This window comes from Pinus tabuliformis, chromosome 6 (genome assembly GCF_031772625.1).
Source record: "Pinus tabuliformis cultivar Carrire ecotype Pingquan chromosome 6, CPIR1, whole genome shotgun sequence".
NCBI lineage: Eukaryota > Viridiplantae > Streptophyta > Pinopsida > Pinales > Pinaceae > Pinus > Pinus tabuliformis.
Window position 1 is genome coordinate 2,007,588,557 of NC_142292.1, and position 21,001 is coordinate 2,007,609,557.

A 21,001-nucleotide genomic window follows, 5' to 3' on the forward strand; every position below is an offset into this window, starting at 1 on the left:
TTTAGATGAAAGAGAATCACGAGGTTGCTCAACAGAGCATCTAGCCAAAGATGAATTCTGCTAAGACAACCATTACAACTAACAGCAAAATCATCATGAAAGGAGCATCATTACAGATGAATTCCTAACATATCACTTAGATAATGTTGTAACAAGGCAGAAAAAACATAATGTGTAAATGAATTACATGAAAAACCTACTATTAACATCAGCACCGTGATGAATCCCAGATCCAAAGGGCAAAACACTGCTTTATTAAAATGATATTCAAGAAAAAATTTACACAAAGCCAAGACAACCTCTCTGCTGCCAAAATCCAACCCCTACACTGTGAAATTCATAAAATTTATACATTTAGCTCATCCATGTATTAAGGGAATTGAGCTCAACCATCTTCTTCAAAATAGAATCAGTTACATTAAACTTGGACCGAATTTCTGAAAATAGGTGTTGAAGATGAACTCTTATCTCCTAAACCATAGCACCTGTTACAAAATGGAAAGACATTTTGTAGATAAGGTCATTTTGGAGAAAAACCTCTCTCGAATTTTTGAAATTCATTTCCAGTTGCTCAGAATATATGCCACAAAAATCATCTCTAAAACAGAAAATCATTAAAAATTTAAATATGTGAAAATGAGCTGTAAATATCTAGTCACATATCCAAATTCATGACACCTGTGAATAAACTGAAAGAGGTTTTTTTTATATGGCTCATGGTTAACAAAAACCTCCTTGGGTTTTTCAAAATTACTTTCCATCTGTTGTAAAATGGCACCGCACTAAAATGACTAAAATAATAAAATAAATAAATAAATTTGCTTTGTTTTAATGCAGGCTCCAAATATCACTGCATATCTCCCACATAGTAGCACATGTGCATAAAATGAAGGAGGTTTTTGTTATTTGGTATGTGATGGACAAAAACCTCTTTCACTTTTGAAAAATTCCTTACCATTATTTCAGAAACTGATCTTGTAGTAAACTTGTTGTTGTGTGCAGCAACTGACCTCAAAACATGCATAACCAAGAATCACTCATTCATTTCGATCATATATTCTGATCCAGAAACCGGTTACGGGAGTGTGATATACCGTTGGAAATATTTTTCCAAGCTTCTTCTGATGGAAATACTTAAGATATGATTTGCATTGAAGATCATGTGCAAAACATCTCTGAAAACCAGACATAGTAAGAGCCCATTTTGATCCCTGGTGACAGGCTACAAAGGCTGGAACTAACAGTGATTAAAGGCCTTCGAGATTGTGCCTTAGCTAGTGAAGACCTCAATTTGTCTCTCTTCCAGTATGAGTGTGAGCTCATGAGATAGACTGCAGTTAGGATGAGTTTATTTCTAGTTTACTAGAATGATAATCAAAATAGTACGCGTAGAGTTGGAGATTCCATTAAGTGGAGTCTTCATCAATTTGACTACAGAACGAGGTGGAAGTTACAAGCTTAATTAGAGAAAGTTAGTCTATCAGTCTTGATTGGATGAAGAATGAGTTAAGACTCCAAGTGTTGATTGGAGAGAGAAAGAGTATCACTCTCAATTAACTTGCTAATAAGAACTCCAGATCTAAATTGAGTTAGGGCACTTGCATGCTCGAATTGGGTCTATAAAGAGGAGGATGAAGGCACAAGAATTCACAAGTGTGTCCATGAGTTTGTGATATCTTCTTTGATTGTGGAGAGCGCATAATTGAGAGCTTATGTCCTAAGAAATAGGAGATCACAAGTGTGTAAGGATTTAGGAGACTGTGTGTGCAATAGATTTGAGGAAGCTTGTGTCCTAAGAAAAAGGAGACCACAAGTGCACAAGAGAATGGGATGATTTATGCTAGAAAATAGGGCCTAGTTTGTACTAGGAAATCAAAGGATTTGTGTAAGGATTTAGGAGGCTTCTAGTGTGAAAATATCAAGGAGCGGGGATAAGGAATTGTAAGGGCAAGTCTAGGTATTCAACAAGGGAACAATTGTGAGCTAGAGGAACGAGATCAAGCATTGATCAAGGCAGGATGAGATAAATTGTATCAGTTGAGATTAGTGAGAAGAAGTACAACGCTTTCTCAGAGATAAATTGATTGTAATAGATCAAATTGCTCATGAATAATCAATAAAATACAACAACAGAGAAATAAAGTTTCCCCTTTTGGGTTCCTTGGGTAAACAAACCTGTCAATTTTTGTGATGTGTTTTTATCTCTAGTATTTTTATTCCGCTACCTCCAAATTGTTAAGAAACTTTGTATATTGGTGAAAGTAAATTTGGTTTCGATTTTCAGTTGCCTAGTTTTCAATAATTCACTAAGTAGTTGTAGAGTTTCAAGGAAAATTTAACATAAACTAGTAACTTCATCAAAGCCTTTCCACCACTTGGAAGCTTCACCCTCAAAATAAAATGTTGCCCAAGAAGGACTTGACTGTCCTTTAGTATTCTCAACCATTTTTCAAGATTGGTTTCATATTTTTCTTCCTCTTCTATAAATATAGGTATTACAATTAATTCTTACGTGAGGTCAAACCCAAACCCTCAAATTTGAAGCAGACTGATTATGGGGTTTGCATATTCAACCTTCGGATGGCTTGAAATCCCAGAAACTTGTAGGTTATGGGCCCAGGATCATGCTTCTTCCACCTTTATCGCGCAACAATGAACTCAGGGCCAATTGTGGACTTCCTTCGTACCTAAACACCAATAACGATTTTGGACAGGTCACATCTTCTAACCATATTCCCTCACACAAAAGTTCCCTAACACAATTCATCGGTGATGACACTCACAGGTCCCACTTGAGAATGAAGATTGAAGGTTAGGTGCTTCTTGGGTTCTTCCTTCCATTTCTGTTATTGGCTCTAACGTATCTGAGTCTCGACCATGCCAACTGGGCCCCGCTCAAGTTGGAGTTGGGCTAGTCGTCTACTTCTTGGCACTTCCACTATGTTGTGGCCCGATCATGTAGGCATGAATCCCTTTTTGGTTCCACTCATTAAATTTTAACTTCGCGAAATTCCAGCTCATATGGCCGATACATGGTCATAGGCCTCATACTCCTCAGTGCCATAACCAGCTTTATCTATTCCCTCGGTGATGGTTCTTAAGAACTTTCAACACATTCTTTCTCGCCTTCAATCACCCTAATAATACACGACACCCACAACAATACAAAAACCTTACAAAAACAAAGGAGTCGACAAAAATCGGTTTAAACGCACAACCTAGGTATTATATTAAAAAAACAAAGAAATTACATGGTCACTCAGGGATTGGCGACATTCAACCAAATGTCTCATTACATTAGTCATTGCTTCTGACATCTCGCGGGATGGATATATATAAGAAAAGAATCCTAAACACCCTAAAAGAACACAGATCTCATTTCTTCCAGCTCACACCTTCTGGAGGCTTCTAAATATTAAAAGAATTACATGAATAAGAGGAAATCGTGTCCTATGTATTTGGCTTCCACGATGCCCTTTTTGGAAGCATCCTAAAATCGATTTTGTTTTGGGGTGAGTCAATGCTCCTGCATGAAACTCCCGTGCTTGAAAAAATTCATGGTCTCTTGATCATGTGTTTTTATTTTTGCATATCATCCATCTCCATCTCTGATCCAGACTTAAATAGGAACACAACAAATTATAGATATAACCATAGATACAAAGATGCAATAGAAATAACACTTCATTTCATTAATATCAAAATACTGAAATATGCTTACAAACAGAATGGAAATAAACTAGCTCAAGTGATGGTAGCTTATCTCTGAGAAGAGATGTGGTGGCTACATGCCTTTGAACTGTGTTACAATGAGGCTCAAGGGCCTATTTATTATTGAACAACAAGGGAAAACATTAAACGACCAAAACCCTAACCCCATGAGATGTAACGCCAAGAGTTTGTGGGCCCTGTTGGGGTTAGTTGGGCAGCCAACTTCCCGGGGCCGTAACTTGGTCATATTATCTCAGTTTGATGTGTTCGATACCTTGTTGGAAAGGTATCTCCGAGTACTATAGGATTTAATGTAGGCTTGTGCCTATGGACTTTGGCACAAGCTTGCTGTGGACCTCAAAAAAATGTCGGTTAGGGGGTAAAAAATGATTTGAAAGTTCAGGACCCGAAAAACTGCTAAAAATAGTAAATGCCTAAATAAGGAAATAGATTAAATCGACTAGAGGTCTAGGTGGAATAGGCAGGTGGCCACCAATATCCACCTGGATCAGTCCTCCCCCCTTAGGAAGCAATGGTCCCCATTGCGTACAGAGCCTCCATGAGGTGAGGAAATTTTTGTTGAACGTGGTCCCTGGTGAAGGAGTTGGCCTACTTTGACAACTCGATATAGATGGATCCTCTGTTGGCGAGTGTTCTTGATCTGCGTGTCCATGAGTTGATCAATTATGTCTCGTTCCATGTAGTCCGGGTTGATATCTATTGGTGTGAGTTGTTCTACAATATCAGATGTGTCCAACAATGGTGGAAAGTATGGCTGAAGGCAGTCTACATTGAACATTGGGTGCAAACTAAGCAACGGTGGGATGCTGAGATTGAAGGCATTGTCACCTACAACCTTGGTGATGGTGTATGGCCCATATAGGAGTGGGCGAATCTTTCAGTGGGGTCTAGTGAGGCACTCCATCTACAAATGTAGCCAAACTTTGTCGCCCACTCAGAACTTGTGCAGAAGTTGATGTTGATCATGGTATTGCTTGTACTTAGCATTGGCTCTATCCAATATATCATGGACCTACTGGAAGATGTGTTGAATGCACCCAATGAAGTTGTTAGTCCTGTCGGCTTCGGACTGGACGTGACATGAATCTGCCTAAGTAGATGCAAATGGTATGGCCATATCAATGGGACATAATGGATGAAATCCCAACCCTACCTGAGGGGCTATGGCCCATTGATCTATAGAGAGCTTTGTTATAGTTGTGCTGGACATAGGGGAGGCTTTCATCCCATGTGCATGGATGCTTCGAGTTGTACATGCGCATAATGTGTACGATCACTTAGTTGTCGACCTCTATTTGGCCATCAGTTTGGGGGTGGAACGTCGTGGACTTAGCAAGTTTGGTATCCAACATCGATCAGAGACTTGACCAAAATGCACTTTGTAATCTGTTGTCCCGATCTGAAATAATGGACTATGGGATCCCAAAGTGTACCCACACTCGCTCAAAGACGAGCTTAACAATGGCCAATGTTGTGATACTCTTCTTACAGGCCGCCACGATGGCCATCTTAGAGAATCTGTCGACAACCACGAAAACACAATCGTTGTTGTGATTAGTAGAAGGAAGGCTCGACATGTAATCCATGGAGATAGATTCCCAAGGTCAACTAGGAGTAGGTAAAGGAGTATATAGGCCTTCCTTCTTGATGGTTGATTTGGAAATGGCGCAAGCGATGCAGGATCCAATGTAGTTCCCAACATCCTGATGAAGTTTCGACCAACAAAAATACTTCCGTAGTACCACCATTATTTTCTCTACTCTGAAATGTCCAGCAACCCGATTGTAGTGCGCCTCCCAAATCATCTTGGCATGTTCTCTTAAAGGAACACAAATGTGTCACAGGTGGCATAACAATGCATCCTGAAGGTGAACATTTGGAACATGCTTCCCTTCTAGGAGTGTCTGGTATATGCTGTCGAATTTTGGATCACTCTGGTAAAGATGCGGCCACTCTAAAGTCTCGTACCCACAGGAGTCGAGCACAGTGATCAACGCCATGACTGGTGGTCGACTGAGGCAATCTACAACATTATTGTTGCTGCCCTTCTTGTACTTAATGTTCAAATGGAACTATTGGAGTTAGGTGGACCATTTCGGATGGTGATCATTCTACAAATTCTGTTGTGTCTGTATGAACTGTAGGGGTTAGTGTGTGTGGATGACCGTTTCTTTCCCCATAATGTAATGCTTCCATTGACGGCAAGACTGTACAATGGAATGCATTTCTTTGTCATAAGTGGGATACTTTCAGATTGTGTCTGAAAGTGTCTCACTGTGGTAAGCCACTAGATGCCCCTGTTGAGTAAGAACTGCACTAATAGCATATTCAGAGGTGTATGTCTCAATCTCAAATAGTTCCTGCATGTCTGGTAATGTGAGCACTGGTGGAGATCAAAGGCGATGCTTTAACTCGGCAAACACTTTCTATTGGGTTTCATACCAAAAAAAAATTTCTTTTGTTACGCCCGTAGTGACTTGACTTAAAAGCCAAGTGATATGAGAGAACCCCAACACGAACTTGCGTAGAAATTGGCAAGACCCAAAAAGATGCAGAGCTCTGTTAGAGTGGTTGGGGCTGGACAATCCCGAATGACTTGTATCTTGGCTGGGTCCACATGCACACCCTGCTCATCAATGATGTACCCCAAATATTGAACCTAGGTCAAGCCAAAAGAAAATTTCTCCAAATTGGCACACAACTTGTGTTGTTGCAGGGTTTGAAGGACCTGTTGGATATGGTGAAGGTGTTCTTCCCAACTGTGGATGAAGATCAAGATGTTAGCTAAATACACACCACGAATGCATTGGTGAAGGGTCACAAGATGTCGTCTAACAATCCCATGAAGATTGCTGGGGCATTCGTCAATCCGAAAGGCATGACCAACCATTCAAAAAGGCCCTCCTTGGATTTAAAGGTAGTCTTCCACACATGGGAGGGTTCTATAGGCACCTAGTGATAACTGAACTTCAAGTCAATCTTGCTGAAATAATTTTCCCCCTTGAGCTGGTCCAGAAGGTCATCAGTCCATGGGATTGGACACCTATTCCAGATAGTGATCTTGTTCAGCGCCCGATAGCCAATACAGAGTCTCCAGGTCCCATCCTTCTTCTATACCAATACATGTTGGATGTGGAGCCTAATTATCCTCTTTATTCAGAGGTATTGTCGCATTGGACCCCAGTTTGTAATGGGGTGACAACGCCACTACGGTAGAAGTTATGTTTAATTTAGAGTTTTTTCCCTAGAAGGCAACCCCTTGCTATATATGAGGGAATTGTATTGCAACTACAAATATATGTGTATTCTGAGCGAGAAAAAGAGAGGAGATTGTGTGAGAGCAAAGAGGAAATTACAGTGGATCTGTTGTAGGTTGTATCTCTTCATTTTGCTGGATAATATAAAAGGAAGGACTCGCTGTTTCTCTGTGGACATAGCCCAAAGTGGGTGAACCACGTATATTTGTGTCTCTCTTGTTTTATGCATTTTCTATGTTTGTGTTTCTGCAATATTTTATGTGTTCCATTGCTCTGTAATATATAATTTTCTAATAATACGATCGCGCTCGCACAGGGTGATGAGCTTGGCCTGATGTGCTCTTTTTGCAACAGCTCCTGAATCTGCCTCTTAATCTCATCGTTCTCTGGAACAGAGTGTCGATATATAGGTCCATTGGGTAGCGGCATGCCCGGGGTCAGATTGATGGAGTGCTTGACCTAATAGTGCAAAGGCACCCTTATAGGTGAGGCGAAAATGTCCCTGTACTCCTCCACAACCTTGTCCATCTGTTGTTGTTGTGCGGAGGAGCCCTATTTGGAAGCCATGGCCACAACCTTCTTCTTGCTTTGAGGGTGAATCATAAGGAGAAAAAAAATTCCTAGTCTGGGAAATGATCTTACTATATTTCTTTGCAATGGTCAAAGATATGGCAATAAGCGGGGCTACCTCCAGTATATTGTACAACTTATTTCCCAAAGTAATAATCACAGAGTGAGGTCTAGACTCATATTCAACATGTCGCTTCCAAAAGTTTGCTTGTCCTAATAATACATCACAAACTTCAAGAGGAGAAACATCACACAATACCTCATCTGTGAAGGGCTTGATGTTGTAGGGAAGGTGACACTGTTGGCTGACGCGGAGATCTCGTCCTTGGTGAAGCCACCCAATTGTGTACGACTATGGATGTGTTGTCGTCGGTAGGCCCAACCACTTCACGACCTCTGCTTAAATGAGGTTCTTTTGGCTCCTGCTATCGACAATGAACTGCATCGGAGAACCCTTCACCCACATCTCTGAGTGGAAGGGTGTCCCCCCTCCTCTGGATCCTCATGCTCATTCTTTTGGATCTTGGCGGTGGCCACAATGGCACTGGGCTCTATGTTAATGATCTACTTCCCTGTGTCATTCCCCTTGTCGGGTTCTGACTTAGAGTCGGAACATGAGTCTGAATCAGGAGCCTTCGGCTCGAACACCAGTGATCGCTTTGCCTGACACTCACTTGTGTTGTGAGTGGAGATCTTATGGAACTCACACCATTTTCCCGTGTCCTTCTTCGTCTTCGTGGTGTTGTTATTTTCTTGTGGCTTTGGCGGGTTGTCCTAGGTCACCTCGTCTTGGCTTTGTGGTTTGGGGGCGTCTTTTCCTTGCTTCGGATTCGCAAATCCAAAGTCTCACTTCTTCTACTTAAACTTCTAATCAATCTTGACAGCGTATTGGTATGTCATGTCGAGTGAGGAGATGTCCAGGAACTCATCTCGTCCTAGATGTACTTGTGTAGATAGTCGCAGTACTTGAGTACCAAATGCCGCTAAGAATCCTTGATACCCAACTTTGTGTGGAGGGTATGGAAAAAATTTGTGAACTCCGACACATCTTGGTCCCTTCCCTATCGTAGCGTGGTCCACTTTATGTATTTATCTTCATAGCTACCGATAGGGTAATATTGTTCCTTGATGGCGTCTCGAAAAGAATCCCAAGTGGGTGCAACTGAAAATAGTGAGGATTCTCTCTCGTTCTTTTGTTCACAGTAGGTTTCCCACTAGTCTTCGACGTGTGGGGTGGCTTTGAGAAGTACAAAAGTAATCTTTTCCCGATTGGAAAAGTCATGAGCTGAAAAATATCCTTCCAACAGATTCAACCATTTATATACGATGTCTACATCTACCTGGCCCTCAAATATGGGAATATCAAAGTTAACTTGTACCTTAAAAGGGGTGGCGCCTCCAGAGTGGCTGTTGGATGAAGATGTGTCTCTTGTGGGTAGCCGTCAGAGGATCTGAGCAAAGTTATCCATCATCGCATTCCGTTGTCGCTCGAGAGCTCCCTCGAGAAATATTTTGAAAGGATCTCCTGTCCCCTCGCCGTTCTTTTCTTCTGCCATGGGAGGTCGTCGGGATTTGTGAGGATGGTCCTGCAAAGGTTCAACCAGTTCGAGCTCTAACTCCTTATACCCTGACCTCATTGGGGACATGCAAAGAAAAACAAAGAAAGAGTGGACCGCTTTGATACCATTGATCCAGACTTAAACAAAAATGCAACAAATTACATATATAACCATAAATATAGAGATGCAATAGAAATAACACTTCATTTCATTAATATCAAAATACTAAAATATGCTTACAAACATAATGGAAATAATCTAGCTCGGGTGATGGTAGTTTATCTTTGAGAAGAGATGTGGCGGCTACATGCCTTAGAACTGTGTTACAATGAGGCTCAAGGGCCTATTTATTGTTGAACAACAAGGGAAAACCCTAAACAACCAAAAACCTAACCCCAGGAGATGTAACGCCAAGAGTTTGTTGGCCCCGTTGGGGTTAGTTGGGCAACCAACTTCCCGGAGTCGTAACTTGGTTATATTATCTTCGTTTGGCGTGTATGATACCTTGTTGGAAAGGTCTCTCTGAGTACTACACAATTTTCTGTAGCACATAGGCATAGACTTGCTACGGACCTAAAAAAAATGTCATTTAGGGGATCAAAACTGCTCCGGAAGTTCAAAACCCGAAAAACTGCTAAAAATAGTAAATGTTGAAATAAACAAGGAAACAGATGAAACTGATCAATATCCACCTGGATCAATCTCGGTCTTCTTTTGCCTCATGTATCTCTGAGATTTTCCTCATGTTCAACAGTGAGCTGCAACTGAGCCTCCACTGACACCTGACCGACCCTCCTCCTTTGGCTTAAACTTTTGGCATCTCGGTTCACCTCCTTTGGAACCTCTCGAGCTTCCTTTGCTCCTTGGGATGTTGCAAACTTGCTCACCTCCTTCGACAATTCTACCCACAACCACAACTGTGGAATTGTCACGCAACTTCTACCCAACCACAGTTGGAAGTTGCTCTTTTGTAGGAAATATTTCCTTCTTCCTGCTCTTTGAAACCACCTAACACAAACTGATTATGGGGTTTGTGTATTCGACCTTTAGATGGCTCGAAATCCCAGAAGCCTATGGATTATGGGCCCACAATCTTTCTTCTTCCACCATTATCGTGCAACAATTAACTCAGGGCTGATTATGGACTTCCTTCATACCCAAACTCCAACAACAATTTCACACAGGCCACATATTTCGACCATATTGTCTCATACAAAATTTATTTGGAACAATTATTCAACGATAGCACTTACGGGTCCCACCTTAGAACAAAGGTCAGAGGTTGGGTGCTGGTTAGGTTCTTCCTTCCATTTTTGTGACCAAATTTGACCTATCCGAGTCACGACAAAGCTGATTGGGTCCCACCTAAGTTAGGGTCGGGCTGGTCGTCTACTTCTCGACACTTCCACTATGTTGTGGCCTTACCATGCAGGCTCGAATCCCTTTCTAGTTTCGCCTGTTAATTTTAACTTTGTAAACTTCCAAATCATATGATGGATGTGTCGACATAGATCACATACTCATCAACGCCATGATCCCCTTTGTTTATTCCCCCGACGATGGTTCTCAAGAACTTTCAATGCATTCTTGCTCATCTTCAATCACCCTAATAATACATGAGACCCATGACGATACACAAACCTTACAAGATAGGTATTATATTCAAAACAAAATAAATTACATACGTGGCCGCTCAAGGCATGGACCATTCGTCTAGATATCTCATTATATTGGCCGCTGCCTCTGACATCTCGCAGGTTGTCTATATATATTAAAACAAATCCTAAACACCCTAACAAAACATGTACCTCATTCATGCCATCTCACACCTTCTGGAGTCTTCTAAATATTAAAAAAAATGCATGAAATTAGTGGAAATTGTGTCCTCTGTCTCTAGCTACCACATGCCCTTTCTGGAAGCGTCCTGGAACCGATTTCGTTTTGGGGTGGGTCGATGCTCCTGAATCAAAATTACAATTCAATATATTAATGATCTCCAATAGTTATGATATTTTCCAGGTATATTCTCTGTGGTTTTTCTTTCCATAGCTTTTGAATCACCTCAGTTGGACATTCCAATAAATAATTATGATAGTTTAAAGTCAACATACCTTTTAAAACCCCGATTTGGAGATATCTTGCTAGTTGACCTATGTTCTGATGTATCTCTAAAATTTTATACCCTTCTAAACTTGAAATTTCATCTTGCAGTACTTTTATATGTTGACCAAAATTTGATGTGCTAAGTGAAATTTAAAGTAAAATTTCCCAAAATCGCAGATTTTTGGTCCTTTCCAAAGAGCAAACTTGCATTGTTTTCCATGCACCCTATTTTCCAAATATTATTCTGAAATTTTCAGCTGAAATTATATGGGCCATATTCTTTCCAATGAAATTCGTTGCACTTGATTTGGATATTTACAAAAGCATATATGATATTTTACCCATAACACCTCTTTGAGACTAGCCTTAGGACTAGTCAAAAACCCTAATTTTAAGAAGCTATAAATACAAATTTGTAGTTAAACAAAGGCTTCAAAATTTTACCAAGTGTAATTTAGTATGTATTCTCAAATCTCTAAAAATATCATAGCCTAAAAGTTCATGGGAAAAAGTTACAGTGAACATACCCAGATGACTTGTCTAAAACTTATTTTAAGACTGGTCACAAACCTTAACTTTTAGAGGGTATATCTCCAAAAGTATAATGAACCAAACCATGAAATTTTGTACCACCTACATATTGGTATTTATCCTCACTCTCCTAAAGATTTGATTGTCTGAGTCTTCCTAGAAAAAAATGTATAGTGAAGTTTCTAGGTTGACACATTTGAAATTGATTTCATGACTCGTCACAAATCCTAACCTCCAAAGGATATATCTCCAAAAGTATAATGAACTAGACCCTAAATTTTTTACGACTTGTACCCTTATATTTCTCCTCAAATTTTTGTTGCTTGAATCTTTGCATAAAAATTTATAATGAAAATTCCAAGGTAATTTGTTTGAAGCAACAAAATCCTAGAATTATATGCTTTGATAGCAAATGTTATGATCCAATACTCAAAATATCATTAAAAACCATAATTTCACACCATGTACACCAATGTGAGTGTGGAGCACAATTCCAAGTTAGATAAGAAACACAAGTTACACAATAACTCCTTAAATAACATGAGAACCTTCATCAAATACCCAGATACATTCATACATATAAACTACCTCCCCTCAATAATGATTACATTATCTCTATATATAGCTATTCACACATTGCACAAGTGGCCCCTTTATTATTAGTCAAACTATTTACATATACATTCAACCCTATATATATTGCTTGTGTTGTCATTCCAAAAAAATTGTGATATCATCTCCCTCAACTAGTGAAATAACCCTACTTTTCAACCTCCATAATGTTTCTTCATTCTCTAGTAGCTTCTTTTTTGCTTCTTCCAATTGTTTAGATAATTTTCTCAGCTTTAATGAAGATGCATTATTTGTTATTATTACACTTTTTTTTTTTTTGAGGAAATATCTAGGTAGATCCACCCGAAGGGATCACATCCCATTGCCTTATTAACAGAGCCTAACCTTAAAGGCATCCAAGAGAATTGACTATGTGACCTCCCATTAGTGAGATTCTTTAGCGACGGGAAATCGACCAATTGAGCAAACCCTCATAGTTTTTTTTTTCATTGTGCCTTTGTGCATTTCGAGTTTTTTCCTCCATTCCACTAGCAATCTCTAAACTTTTTTCAAATTAGCTACAACTAGGGACATCATTGTTTCTCCCATGTTTGGGTCAAATTTGTCTTAATTCATAGAGTCTAAGCTTCTTAACTCTTATTCTAGCAAAAAATATTTGAATTTGAAGGAACCAATGGGTTTTTTTTTGTTAGCTTGTGATATCTGAATTGAAGTTGGTATATGGTTTGAGACTCCTCCTTCACCAACCGAGGACTTTAACATATATCTTCTAAAACCCTTTCTACCACCCTGAATATGTTAAGAACTTTGACACTCTTCCTCTTCCTATTTTGATTTTTATCCAAAATAAAACCATCTCAATAACTTCCACATCACAAAGCCCAAGTTCTTCAAACATTTGGACAAAATATCTAACGAAGGGGTCTTATTTGGCTCACACTTTGAACTCCACACAAAGAAATCCACCTTCCCCACAATGATCCCTTCCATCAATAGATGTTGATGGACAATGCTTTAGTAACAAGTGGTATTTCTTTAGTCTCATGATACGCAGCCTACGACTTTGGCTTTGGCTGAATCATTTGTAGGATAGCGTAGGGTAATGCGCTTTCACAACCAGTTTGGGTACACAATCACATCTAACGCAACAAATGGTGGCTTCTCGAAATAATCAAAACAAAGCTAATCAAATCGATTTCCAAAAATGGGTACACATGAACAATGCTTTAGACAAAAATCCTCTAATAATTTCTAACCAGTTGCAATTGACGTGGATGATGGGAGCAAAACTGCTTATAAGCTTGGAAATTTTAGTGATCTATAAATTTAGGTAAAACATAACCTTTGTCCCGCGAGGTGAGTAAAAAATGTCACCCTTGGGAACTCGAAAGGACGTGATATAGTTTAATCAATGGAGACTGAACTGAAATTAGAAAAGATGTGATACAGGTTAATCAATCAATCTCCATTGATTACTATAGCCAATAAATAGTCATGTAGGAAAGGGAGGCACATTGATCACTTGTATGGCGAACCATGATTTTATAAAATGTATATTCATTTAACGAATTTTCTGTACAAGTCCAATCATTATGCAGTGATTGGATGTATGTAGGTAATCAAAAAAATAAATCATAGCTAGGTGTGAGGCCGAGATTTCACGACTTATAGGACTTTTTTCCATTTTTAAATTTTGAAATGCTAAAAATGATAGTTAAAAGATAAAAATTGACACTGTATATTTGATGTCTAAGTATTTAAGACACTGCTTTTAGATTCTAATGAGTTATAAATTTTAAGTGATTTAGACATAGCTCAAGTCAACTTGCTTACTTACATCATCGATGATTAGTTGGGAATGGGATTCTCCTAGATACAAAAATGAATACTAGAAATATTGGAGTAGTGGCCTCCGATGAATGCTAAAGCTTTTTCATATAGCCGAATTGGGCAATTGTTGTCATAATCAGTGACTATATTTATGTGAATAAATGTATATAGCATAAGAATACTTATGAGATTAACTGGTATACACATAATAACAATAATTGATTCGATGGTATACATGAAGTTGTTCTTTGGGTATATCATGCTTATATAGTTATATTTAGAAACTATGATATATACCATGACATATATCACTATATATATGATTATTGAATACTTGGTTAACTTAATATTCTTATTCTTATTGATAACTTGGATTTTCTTGTTGTGGTTCCTAGTTGGTCTGGTTGTGCCTACCTTGTTTTGCAATCGAAGGCAACTTGTAATCAATGAATTCGAGCAAGTAATCAATGAATTTGAGGATATCGCGGAGAACAACAATAGGGATGTTGTTGTGAAGGTTGCAACATGGTAATTAGCATGTGCTCATTGTTGTTTGATGGTCCTTAAGTGATCACTATTTCGGGTTTTATATTATTATTAAAAAAATATAATAGTACTGTGAGCTTTAAGGAGCACTTTGCAATTCCACTACAGGAAAGTTTGGCATCAAATGCATGCAATATGCCTTTACATAGGTTTTAATAATATATTGATACTAACGATTTGAGTGTGGAGTAAGCCTGGGTGCAACTATAAAGCTCTTCATTCTTAGTTTCTTTTTATTGAAATCGACCTCTTGTGCTATGTGTAACTGTAATTACGTGTTCAATTTTTTGAACTAGTTTAATACTTCTTTATAAATGACAATAGAATCTCTCGAATCTCAATCGATGCTAAGAAATTCCATGTCAATGAATTCAATTGAATCTTATTCGATGCTAAGAAATTCCATGTCAATGAATTCAATTTCTTTTACATGTGGCTACATGGAAAATACACACATCTTAAAACTCGTTTCATGGTGATTAAGTATAAACTATTAAAGTAAGCTACAAATTTCTTGTGACTTGCTTCCTCTGCACGATTGTTCAGCAACCCCCCCCCCCCCCCCCGCTTCATAAAGGACCTGCTTCCTCCACACAATAAAGCTCTACACAATTGTTCAACCTCTCACCTACGTAAAGGACCTACAACTACGTCAGTTCTAGCATGAGTGGGCATAACAATAGCATAACAGTGTCAGTGTTAGAACACTCATTGACGAAATGACCATTCACAAAATTAGCCTTTTTTTTCGATTTTAAAATTATTTGTCAAGCACTGACAAATACTAAAAATAAAACGCCCTCCACCAAGGGAATTATATCCCATTAGAGCTCGCTCAACTAATCGGAAATCAGAAATAAAATTTGTAGAAAATTAGGAAATTATTTTTTAATTTACTAGAAAATAGAAATATTAAGCATTTTCTCCTAGCTTTGGTTAAAATTGCAATAAACTCGGGAAAATATTGAAATTCAATGTGGGTCAACGCGAGGTGAATGCTATAGTCCCCGGTGAGGCATGGACTAATAAGGTGAAACCAAAGAAGGGTTTTGAGGAACCAACATTTGTAGATTTTACAAATGATCCCATGTCATTCATGGGGGTGTAAGATATAGTGATGACTCATGAATCAACTCCCTATCGTTGTTTCCTTAATTGATTATCCATTTGGAAACGTTGTTTCCTTAATTGATTATCCATTTGGAAAGGGGAAAACGATACACGAGTCATGTGATTTAGATTAGGAAAGAGAATACCCTTTTAAATTAATTAAATGATGCAAAATTATTAGCATTAACATTGTTATAATCTCCAACTATATTGAATTATTCTATTGGTTCAATTAAAATAAGAAAAGAGAGAGGGAAAAGGGTAGCCAACTAGTTTGCATGATCCTTAATCAAAATTTTGAAAATAAGATTGTCGCTTTATATAAATTGTAAAACAATTAAACCAGTGCACATAATTCACAACTAATCATTTATATATTACGGAAACAATTAAATCACTGAACATAGTTCACAACTAATCATTTATATATTACGAAGAGTTAAAAATCAAATGTATAATATTATTTCCTAAAAAATAATGAAAACTTATAAATTGAATTTATAGTATTAAATTTGAACTCCAAATTATAAAAGTCAAAATATTGAAAATAATATCTAACTAAAATAAAACAAAACTTAAAATAATTTTAAAAGCAATTAATTATTTTAATAAAAACAATTTTAAAATAAAAAATTATATTAAAACTAATAATGATTAACACTGCGTCAATAAATTATTAAAATTTACATTGGCAAAAATGAAACCTCGAAAATTCTTACTCTAATTTACATAACACAAAATAAAATAAAATATTTAAAACTTTCTCAAAATACTATGAAATAAACTTCACAATACCATGAAATAAACTAAATATTATCCCGGACACAAAACACTTAAAATGAAATAAGGCTCCATTAAGATACCCAACCAAAAAATAAACTAAGTATTATCCATGAGACAAAACACTTCAATTGAAATAAGGCCCATTAATATACCCAACACAAGTCACTATTGTAATTATATCTCAAAAGAAAATTCAAATTATTATAGTGCATATATCATTGTAAACCAAACACAAACTTAGTTCAATGCAAATAAATATTACTATGAAGATGTACAGCAACATTATTGTGATAGAACAAATGAAATCTACCGAATCACTGCAAATAAAATTCCCTAAATAATTACAAGATCTATAAAACAATAATAGCATGCTAAATATTAATATTATACATATAGGTATTAAAAAAAATGTGAATTTGACATTACAAAATCTACTAAAACAATAATATCATGCTAAATATTATAGATAGAGATATTAAAAAAATGTGAATTTGACATTAGCGAAAATAATGTTAGAGTGGAAAACCATTTTCTTGAAGATTAAAATCAATGAAGCAAAAAAACATTGTAATTTTATTAATGAATATAAGTTGGAGATACATACAGTTGTGGAACTATCAAACACGTTTTAGATCGACACTAATGAGGAACAAGTCAACATTCATCTGTAACATTAGTATACAAGAGCCACAATTCAAGGGAAAATATTTTATATCTCCATTGCAATGGATGAAGAATGATCACAAAGGCTATACTTATAAATATATTTATATTTATGTATTATCATTATTAGTGTACAATTATGATTAATACTCACTCTAAGATGTATAATTACTCCACATCAATGTTGTGTGTATATGTTAAGGGTAAGGGGAAGAGCACGGGAAGAAGCCGTTCTACTAAAAATGTGTAAATACACCACACATGTGAATGTTTGTAAAGATGACACACAATAATTGTTTTTCATGTACACACCACGTGCCACCCTCTCCAAGATATATAAGTACTTTCCACCAACGTTGCGCTTATGCATTCAAGAGAGGCTTAACAACAAAGCTTGGAAAGAATGCATAAATACACCATGCATGCTAATGTTTGTGGAGCTTGGAAAGAATGCATAAATACACCATGAATGCATAAGTAAATTGTTTTTCATGCATGCACTACAATTGCAATTGCACCAAACACCCACTCCACGATGCACAAGTACTCCCCACCAACATTATTTGAGGGGGTAAATGTTCCCATAGTAACACATGGGAAAAATATCTAAATACACTAGACATAAGAATGTTCGCAAATTAAGCACAAATGAATTGTGATGTGACCTAGCCCACGCTTCCACGTAGCCTTGGCTTTCCACCTGTTCGGGCTTTATGACGTGGTGTGTTTGGTTTGTTGTTTTGGCGGTTGTATGCAATATGGATAACAGATATTTTGTTTGGAAACTGGGAATAATTTAATGCGTTAATAAATGCCCACCTACAGTCCTTGGGTCTAGTTCCCTCCGTTTGGTCTTTGCCCAAAATGCTTTTGCTTCCCAGTCATTCACAATGTCTCTATTCTGCTGTGCGGCTCTGCAAGGGTTTGTTTGTCACAACATATGGTTTTCGTTCCGGCGCATATAGCAATCTCTGGTTTTTCTTCTGGGTATGGCTGTAAGTGAACGCTGGCCTTCCAAACTTGTTTGCGCGGTTGTCAGTGGTTTTTCCCTGTGGAACGAGTCTGTCTTGGCTCTGGAGGTGTGCTCGCTCGAATTCCTTTCACACAGTGAGTTCTTTGTCTCGTTTTGTCGTCCTTCTGCTATTTGGTTTCGGAATCTGGTCTCTCGGCCAATGATTATCATTTGTTGTTGTTGATATTGTCCTTTGTCTCTGCTACGGTGTGTAAATCAGTTAACTTCTGGTGCCAATGATCTCAGGTGACAGCATGATGGTCTTCCGCGGCCACAAACCAGGTAACTAGTTCCTTCCTTGATTTGGTTTGACCTTCTTCTGGTACAGTCACTGACCAAGCCTGCTCCTCCTATCTCAGGCTTCTTCGGTTTGTCGGTGGCTCTGTTCCGCAAGCTCCTTGGTCCGGTCGCACCCAGGTACGTTATATTTTCCTTCTGCTTCTATTTGGCTTCGGTTCAGGTCTCACTGTACAGGTATGCTAACTAGAATTCGTTTGGTTCGTGCAGGTCAATGGTTCGACCTGGATACACGGATTTCTCACGGTTCGGTCTCCAAATGTGGCAACCCTCTGCCGGTAGGCTCTGGCTCTTTAAGTCCGTCAATTTGCAGTTAGGGTCTTTGAGTCTCTGTAGGGTTTGTCACTCGCCGTCTTGTAGTTGTGTTCAGTCTGAATCGCTTTCACAAATGAAGCTTAAGTCTGGCTTCAATTTCTGTTTTGGTTGGCTGTCCGTTTGGGTTAAGGGTGTTCCCTGTTATCAAACCCTAGGCTAGGGTTTGTCCGTTCTGTGGACGCTGGCACTTGTTTTTGTTTATGAACGAATGTAATATCTATGTGGTTTGAAACAACAACAATATGAACACAATTTATTGATCTCTGTTTGCTTATGAAAATATAAAGATTCGTCCGAAATTACCTTTGCTATGGTTTGTTTTCTCCGGCACTCTGTTTTCGGTATTATCTTCCCGGTGGTCTCACCGTGCTTTACTGTTCTGGCTGTGGATTCGATTCGTTTGTTCTTCGCTCTGGTTATGGACGTATGTATGAATTCGATATTGTTTGTTGTTCAGTGAGGACAAAAGAAAACACGACCTACAGTGGTCGTCCTCTGTCTGCTAGCATTGTATCAACAGTTCAATGAATGAAATATAATGGCACAGTATGTAGGCAATGACACAGATGGACAGTTAGAAAAATATGTTTTGTCTCTTTTTATTTCTTGATCCTGGAAAAATGCTGAACCTTTTCCCTGTTTTACATTGCTACATTTATACATCTTTTGTTTACAGTTAATTGAAACTGTAATTGCTTTCAGTTAAACAGAAATAATATAGTTGTGTAACTACTAGCTCTCGGTTCAGTTTACTTGACAAGATTTCATTTGGACATTTTTGTCTTTTCCTCTTTAAGTTGACAGAACAATTTCTAACCCGTTGTTTATTAAGGTCAGACAACTAACAACCCTAACCGACCCATAACTTTTGACTAACACAACAATTAAAAGAAAAACAAAACAAAATCCTACCTCATGTCCTGATAAGTTAAACATAAAAGACAATCCAAAAACTAAAAGACAATCCAAATGCTAAATCAACTTTCCAAACTGGCAGAGACTTCACCCAGTCATGGTGCCCTAGCTGGATGCTCCTGCATCAAATTGGCTCTTACATTTATACCAAACACCCATTGCAAAATGCTTAATTACACTGAGAATATTAAATTTACATACTAATGCGTTGGCATTTAAATAACCTCCCAATTATACACACTCCAAAAAAAAGCCTAAATATGTTCTTTCTAATATATTTTCTTAAAAAAATGATGGACTCACAATGTCAAACTTCCATGCTTATGTTGCGTAATGTAACTATGAAAGACCATTAAGGGGCATCAAATTAGGTTTAATTTGCGAATTCAAATTTTAGCAAGTTGAATGAATAAGAAACAATGTACAAAATTGATGATGTAAAGTAAATAGAGTAGCCAATTCCATAATTTAGCAAGCAACACTTGAGGAAGTAGCGAATATGCATGCCTTCTATTATTGTTTTATGCTTTGTAAGGTTTTTAGGTTGTTTGATTTATTATGTAAAACTTACCCTTATTAGAAATAATGAATAACTTTTTCTCTAGACATTAATAAGGTAAACTATAGACTCACATATTGCAATGAATATTGCTGTTATTGAATCTCTTTGAAATGCTTTTGATTGTATTTTTTTGCAACTTTGCTATAGTTTCTTTTATTAATACAAGATTACTATTAAAAAAAATAAAATAATAAAAAATATTTTTTAACAATTTTCTATGAAAAATAATTCTTTGATTGAATATTTGAAATAAAAAATTGTAATCTTTTTTTTATTAATACATGTCTCTTGATTACCACTAAATTATAAAAAATATTTCTTAACGATTTCTTATGAATTTTTTTTTGTTTTTTTAATTGAATGAGAATTTTAGGAGAATTGGTAACTTTGAAAGTTCGACTGCCACTATTACACTAGATACAACTATTTCATAAATACCACAAATGAGCCAGTTACAACATGTCTCCGGAAACTTAAACCCACACAGTTGGGGAAACAAACTGTTCACAGAACCACTCGAGTTAAGATCCTTTGAATCTCTTAATAAATGAGGACATGAGGGTGGACTTTGATCCACTTATGTGTGCAAGGATCACGCAACCATTTAATATTGTTAATCTGGGTGCAACCACACGTTTGACCA